The sequence below is a fragment of the Aedes albopictus genome, chromosome 1 (genome assembly GCF_035046485.1).
Source record: "Aedes albopictus strain Foshan chromosome 1, AalbF5, whole genome shotgun sequence".
Classification (NCBI taxonomy): domain Eukaryota; kingdom Metazoa; phylum Arthropoda; class Insecta; order Diptera; family Culicidae; genus Aedes; species Aedes albopictus.
The window spans coordinates 121777686-121786243 of NC_085136.1; positions in this window are offsets into that span (position 1 = coordinate 121777686).

Sequence of the window (8558 nt, forward strand, 5' to 3'; positions counted from 1 at the left end):
ACCAGCCCAAGCGCGGTCAAATATTGTTTTTCGTTCAAGTTTAGCAATATGGGTATCAAACTTCAACATCTTCTAATACCAGTTAGAAAACGGTCACTAGAAGATGTTTTGCACACATTGGCCACCGGGAGGACCGATCCGGTGAACCCACGCGGAATAAGATGTCGGACATTTTGAAAACTGTTTGCATCCCACACTGGGCAGAACGCTAGTGCTCTGGATAACCATCCTAGAGGTTTCGTATCGTCAGAGAAATGTCTTGTAACAGATTTTACTATATTCTGGTTATCTAATACTTGATCTAGATAAATTGAAATTGATCTAGATCAGTTCTATCTTTTCATAGAAGTGTCCTAGAAGAAAGATTTCTTCTGCAAAGATGTTCATACTGCTGTTTTTGACATTTCTTCCTAAAGCACCTGGACTGCAAAATGTAAACAAAAGGCACAGTAGGCCACTTCATGAAAAATGTAAAAAAAATCATGTTTGATCAATTTTTCGTGAAAAAATATATCTTAGAACCATTTGAATAAATATATCTTAGAACCATTTGAATCGTATTGATGCCTAGTTTTAGGAATCCTGTTGGTCATTTTTGGATTGTCCACCTTTCCGGAGCTCCCTTTGGGGCTAAATTTCTTAGACTAAATGATCAAATCCCAATTATATTTCAACGAATTTTTACAGTTTAGCCCAGAATGATACTTTCAGAAGCAAATTAGGCTTCTCATACTTGGATTTTTCTCCAAAGCCCTCAGGGAACCGGTCCAAGTGTGGTCAATTAGTATTTTTCGTCCGAGTTTAGCAATATCGGTATCAAACTTCATAATTTTCTGATGCCAAATAGGAAATGGTCATTAAAAGTTTTTTTGGGCATATTGGCCTCAGGTAATTGGGTTTTTAAATTAAGAAAAATGTATTGATTTTTTGATTTTATACGAAAGAGCACCTTTTTCTGAACCACCATGATTTTTTTCAGATTTTTAGAACTTCATTTTGGTACCTAAAAACGCTTTCGAAGAGATTTTTCGAAATCACCTTTTGACAGCTGGCCAACTGCTTGACAGCTCCGCCCGGTACAAAATGCGACGAGGGGTAACTCGACAAATCGCTCCCATACAAACTTCAAACTGATTTTAAAATAGGTTCCTGGGCACCAAAATTCATGAAAATTTGGATTTCGGCTCAGTTTTGCATGCAGATTCTGAATATGGAATCATCTCAACACCGCTAAAGAAGCCAATTCTGTTCCGATGATCCCCCGAGTAGCTAGGTATCGGCTGTTTTGAAAATTGCTTGCGTCTCGATGGTATAAATGTCTAACTTCAGAATATACATAGTTCGTTTGATATACAGTTATGAGCAGATGTTTTTGCGATATTAGCCACCCAGAGTACCGTTCCGATGACCCCTGAGGAACTATACAAGGGTCGTTCAAAAACCACGTAGACTTTTAGGGAGGGAGGTCTGGTCAAAGCTTATGCTCCATAATTTCGAAATTTTGAATGAACGAAAGTCTAAAAGTGGGTAGGGGTGTTTTGAGATGACCAAAATTCGGTCTACCAAATTTATGAACGACCCCAAATAAACAGTAGTTTTACGGGAAAAGCACGATAGTCGACGATTTCAACACGAAGATGTGGAAATAACGTTATATGTACTATGTTCTGCAAAGTTGTTACATATTCGACACTATACACACGGAAGACAGTCCCGGTGTTCACCCGGGAAATCTGCATCCGGAGAAATTGAAGTATGCCGCATCACATCAGTATGGGCAATTTTTTTCTAACCAATTGGTACTACGGTTTCGAAATGTCGTCTATTCGAGGCATGGATTGTTTGAAAGAATGTTTCGGTGTTATCCCGTGGAAACTGCTCTCGGAGAAATTGAAATGTTTTTCAATACGACAATTCGGCACCAACATTTCAAAAGGGCGTAACTGCATTTACAACCAATGCCTTCTCACAAAGCTGTGGAGCGTATCCCATCCCTCTCGAGCAATCCACTAGCACAAATAGAAAGATAAAATCCTCCTCTTTCGATTAATGGATGTGAATTGCGTGAGATGAATGAAATACGACCCACAGCTCTGTGAGAAGGCATTGGTTGCAAAAGCAGTTACGCCCTTTTGAAATGTTGGTGCCGAATTATCTATTTTGCGAGCCGATTTCACGAATGAAAATATAACAGGACGTGAAGTATAATATCAGTATCAACACGTTATGACATATATGGGTATCGAGGAAAAAATGAGAACTATGAAGGTGATAATATTGTTTGCAATTTTTCGTTAAAAAGTGAAAAACAAACAAACACGACCATGAGAAACCCCGTAGGAAGAAAAAGTGTTTCTCGGCTCAACAATCGATATAGGAACGTCTATAAATTTCATCACAATTCGTGAGGAAAGGAGCGGGAATTCAGCAACGACTCATACAAAAAATGCAGAGTCCTCAAACACAAAGTGTTACATAGGGGTAAGTAAAAAGGACAGTTTTTGGGTGACGTAATTTATGGTCGTTCCATTATGTTAGAAGCTAACTAAAAGAAGTAGCCTTCAAAACCAAATAAGCGATACAACTTTTCAATTAAAAAACAACAGAGTTTAATGCTATATCAATTTTAGAAAACCTTAAAGTTCTGGCCCAAAATCTCGAACATATCTTAGAAACGATTACATTAGCTAAGATGGGAATTTTGAATACTATTATACTTAGCGATAACGAAATCACTACATTTATTCATGACCTAGCTAGGGAAAAGATCATCGTAGTAACCGCAGCAGAGGTCATCTCCTACGCATCTACATCCATCGCTACCAATAAGAAAGAAATCGCGCTTCTAATAAAACTACCGAAGCTCGACAGCAAAATTTATCAGAAGATTCACATACACCCACAATAATCAACAACTCCATTTACCGAACAGGAATTTTTTGGTTCATAACAACGAAACGCTCATCGCCAACTCCCTAAAGCCGAATATATTCAAGCTCAGTGAGGTAAGACTGGAAACGTCTACATGTACACCAAATCTCCTACAAGGGCAGCCACCCACCTGTAACTATACCATGAATCCAACATCCGAAGAAGATGTCATCATAGACGATCAACATCTGCTGATCAATACAGTACGAAATCTCACCATAAAATCTAACTGTGGATTGTCAGAAAGGAATCTATCGGGATCCTACCTGATATTTTACGACAACTGTACGATCAACGTGAGTAGCATCATGGTCAGCAACATTATCCAACACTTAACAGGAAAACCAATACATTTATCACTGGATGGTCTTGCCAGTGTCGCGAAGCATCAGCGTACAAGTCACAAAAAAGCTGATAAGCACCAAGCTTGTGTCACCCTGTCTCTGCGGTTTCTGATTCGCTCTCTCTACAGTCGCTAACACCAGAAAAGACAGAATCCCATCATAGTCACCCGGTCACCCTTGTTTTGCTACAATCATCCTGACTTGGATACGGCTCATGTGAGTGTCATGACTCTCTCCGTCGCCTCAAGCAGATGCACGCGCAACAGCATGTAAAACTATGCTTGTGTATTATCACAAGCACGGTACTACGTCATAAATCCTATTCGTTTTGCATAGCTCAGTTTAAACGCACACATTGAGCGCACCACGCAGTTCGCCCTGGCTACGGCAAACGCTCTCACTTCGCCCGTTATGCCTCGTTGCTCAGAGAGATTGATTTTCTCGCAACCCGCCTGAAGCATACTCAGCAACTGCTATCGCTGCAAAGCTGCGAAGGGTGGAACCCACAACATGTTTGTCATTCCAGGCGTGACACGCTAGCTGGTTCGTATCACCTTGGGAACGGTGACTCCAGAAAGCGGTTCAAGTGATTGTCTCGTGATGGTCGCGATTATTCGCAAGACTGGGTCTTGCAATAACTAAAGGCAAGCAAATATTCAATCTGAGTTTAGAACATCTAAACCTCCTACAAACGGAAACAAGGAGAGAATTGGAGCAAATACGTCTGGAGAACAACAGCCTCCAATGGACCTCTTGGTCAATCTGCGGAACATTCTCGTTCACCCCTACCATAATCAGCTTACCCAGACAACCACTAATCGTATAAGATGTTGCATAGGATGATAAAGTGGAGGCCATATGCGTGCATGCCTCCATTTAGGCACATGTAAAATGTACGCATATCGCATCCACTTTAACATCTTATTCAACATTTTATACGATCGTTGGTTGACTGGGTAGCCATATTCTTCAGTATTCTCGCCCACAGGAAAGCTATGAAGATCCAATTTATCCAACCATCTAGGGAAGTACCTATCACTACGGACATTGGCTTCCAACACACGACTTTGGAAGATATAATTCGGACGGAGCCTCATCACTTGGTCCGGGCAAGTTAACGACGTTGCCAACCAGAGTTCGACATTCCACACGGTAGTTGGCAGAGTCAGCAGAAATCATCCCGATGGTAACAGCATTCGACAAGTTGATGGGTCGGACGTGGTACCCATTGCAAGAGGTGCTGATGCAGCAGCTACCGGCATACGTTCATCGGTTAGGTGTTACTTAGCTAGGGCCAATAAAGTTAGTCTTTAATTAGCTGTAAAAGTGTGTAGACCTTTTTTTAAAAAGAAGTCCCGGTAGTGAAACCGCGAACTCGCACAATGCGTGACCGTATGCTTGCCACATGCGGAGAGGACACAACACCGGACAATCTTGTCTTGAGTTTGGCTGGAACGCCGTTTCAACGGCTAATACTCACATCCGTCTGGGAGCTACAGAGGAGGTGGCGCGTGGACTCGGAGAATGGCTGGTTCAGATGCGGTACTAGAGGTAGGTGGTCCAGGGGTTCGAAATCGGCTTCGTAGGTCATACCGGTGCCCTGCGGTCGAGATCAACCCATACAGCGATTAAGTGGCCGCGGTAAGGAAGTCTAGATAGCGTTGCTGTCGTGGCAACGGTCTACTGGGTTGGATCCGAGTCTGCGGTCGGAAAGGGATCCGGGGCAGGTAAAGGCCGGGGCAGGTGGAGACCCTGCTGTCAGCAACCTTCTGGTGCATCTGATAGGGCCTGAAGGGTAGTGATACCCTTGCCTTCAGTAGGTCAGATCGGGTTGCACGTGGGCATCAGTTCTTGATATCTGCTAAGCAGTTGGGCGCAGGCGGAGTTGAACCTTGTCCGCCTTCCGAGGACAAAGGGAGTGGTGAGGACTACTCAGGAAACTTTCTATGCGCCAGCATGCCACCGTGATGAACTCTCCAAAGCGAGTCATCGATGTTCGTTGCTGCAGGCTACGCAGCTAACTTTGAGGGTGCGATGTACACTAGCCCCTCTCAGAACCAATACCTTCTTGGTGGTTCCGGAGAGACGAAGGGTTTGGCGACCATAGGAATGGGCTTAGTGGGTCGAGGAGAGAGTAGTCTTGGCTTTTACTTTTGTAGTAGAAGACGGCCTTAACCCCACACTACCCTAACCTTCCTGTTGGGGTGTCTGTTGAGCAGATTCTCCCCCTGTGGTTTAGAAGGAAAAAAAAAAGATGCCTGATATATACAAATTGAGTATCATCGTCGGTGTCACCCAAAGTCGATATTGACCCTGGTAGGAGTGATAGTTGGGTGGCCTTACTCTTTGCAAAGGTGGAAACGTAATCATTAAATATACAAATGTACAGACAAAAGTAAGACTGGTAAGAGAATCAACAAGTCATCGCAGTAGCGGTTCACGGCAAACAGTAATAAGTAAAAAATAATAAACGTTGATTCACTGGTCAAGGCCGGACAATCATTCAAAATGGCAATTTTTCACGACGGTCCTACAACCATCATGGAAACCGCTTGAACTTCCATTTCCTTTGTAAGTAGCAATCTAAATTTTTAATATCAAGCTATTTTGGACTTAGAAAGCAATATCAGCCATACCATATTCCCATCCCAGTGGTGCTATCAACCAGCAGCAGTGCAATGCCTCACATGATGACAGATCGATTAAGTCCTCAATCCCTAGTGCCATCCGGGTCCATTCAGGCAAATGTTCCTCTCACAGTTGACCGGTAGTACCACAGCCCCACATTGCATATTACCGTCATTGTCATACCACCATCATCGCCGCCGTCATCAGCTTCTTCCTATCCCGAGCCCGAACGATAGCTGAATCCTGTAGGCAACCTGAGTGGCATCAACCTTTTCCTCTCGTCAACTTCCTCTCCTCGCAGGCAAAAACCCATCTCCATTTCACGTTTACCACACTATTTATGAATATTTCCATTTTAGAGGTTTCCATGATTTATTGTTGTCTCTCCGGCATGATTGGTTTCTCTTCCTATCCTGTTCGTTTATTCCTGGGTTTGAAAACCACTTTCGTCGCTGTTCCTCCCTATGGCAACAACTTCCCCCCTCTTCATCACAATAGCGTGGTTAACTGACTGGGGGGTATGCTTTATGACATGGAGCACACCCCCGATTCCCGAGTGTGGTAAACGTAACGTACGAGCTCAATTCGTCCCCTGCCTCCATCCAGTCACCATCGTATGCATTCGCAATCTTTGCATACGAGCAACGGCGACGGATCCTCCCATCAATATGGGTTTCGTGCGGCCAGAGCCGCATCGGGGATGCCAGATTACTGGGAAACATTTGAATAGAGCTTGTAGAGCTTTACGAATATCCGGAAGAATTTCTGTGGAACATAAAAGTCTGAGACAGGCTTAAAAAAAACCTTCTGGCAACCCAGACTGCCACTGGGTGCGCTACTATAGCAGGATTTACGATGTAATTCTCGTACTACTGTAGTAGGGAAAGACGAGCGCAGATATGATATGACACCACTAGCAGCCAGTCGTCCATGCTCGCTCCAGTCAGTCCAGTGATAGGTACTACACTGCTAAGACCCGGAAAGGCACACATGCGGAGAAGCAGCACAGCTATTTGACTGTGATTGTAATTTCTCATTGATTTCGGGCTGCATTGTCCATCCAACCGCACACAACAGAGTGAACTGCACACTAGACAGCGGACAAGGTTGCAGAAGGTGGCGACGACCAGCGGCGAGGTATTTCATCGAACGAACCTATTTGCATAGTGCACTTTGAGTGATGATGATATGGCCTTTGCTTTGCGTCCGTGCCCCAGTTTAGGTAGTTAGTTATGTATGCAGTTGCAGCAGGATTTGCGCCATGTGAGTATGTGGGCCAACAGGGAACAGAGAATCGGAGGACACTCGGATTGTGTGCCATTCGGATGAATGTTGTCCACTCAAAGCCCCATTATTGAATTTCAAAGAAATGGGCTCTTGCAGATAATAAAAAATCGAATTTCTTCTTGCTACTATTAATACGATAAAAAGAAAGCGCCCAAATATCAACGATACAGAAGCGGGTTATGCTCCAAAAAGAAAATTCAAATAAGCAACAAAGCCGCTGACGAACTGTGGCTTTGGCTCCTCGTGTTTTTGCTCGCTCAATCCTTAATTTTTTTTATATACCTCCTTCTTTTTGGTGTCAGGCCATTCGGCCGAAGGTCATTAAGCCGAATGGTCATTTGGCCGAATGATCATTGGGTCTTCTTCTTGCCGTTACGTCCCCACTGAGACAAAGCCTGCTTCTCAGCTCTATGAACACTTCCACAGTTATTAACTGAGAGCTTCCTCTGCCAATGACCATTTTGCATGTGTGTATCGTGTGACAGGCACGAAGATACTTTATTGATGCTGAATCTACTGATATTTTACCCATGAATTTATCCTTCTTTTAAATATAGGCTGTTCTTTCTAGTATCATTGCTAAAATAGTTTTTGGTGCTGAAACTGCTGATATTCAATTCATAAATTAAGAGACGAACCAGCTCAGGGCTCAGGGTCTCAAAAATAAAGAAAAAAAAATTCATAAATTTTTCCTTCTTTAAAACATAGGCTATTCTTTATAGTTTCATTGTTCAACTAGTTTTTGGCAAAAATTGTTGGAAAAGGTAAAAACAACGGCTAACTTTCAATTCGTTCTGATGACCATTCGGCCTAATGACCCAGCATCTTCTTTTTCTCTTTGGCATTACGTCCAAGCTGAGACAAATCCTGGTTCTCATCTTCTATGAAAACTTGCATGGTAATTAACTGAGAGCTTCCTCTGCCAATGACCTTTTTGCATGTGTATATCGATTGGCAGGCACGAAGATACTTAATACCCATTACGTAAACTTTCTGGACCGACCGGGAATCGAACCCGTCACCCTCAGCCTTTACAGCTATGGCTATTGTTAACTCACTTGCGCACTTGTAAGCTTAAAAAATGAAGTCAGGTTTTTTTTTATAGGATATGTGTTCGAGCGTATGAGTAGCTATAAAAGTCGGTGATCTTGAGATTTCAAGCTTTCTTTAGAAACTGTCGGAATACATACATAAAAAAAATCCGAAAATAAGAGGGTTTAAAGGTTGCAGTTGAACTCCAAATCGAATGGCCTGAAAAATTAATAAAGACATTGCGTATTACTAAAGCTGAATTTCAGGCATTTTATCAAAAGTTGCCACCGGTAATTTATTTGGGACTTTTCCAGCAATCGTTTAAGCCATTCTTGT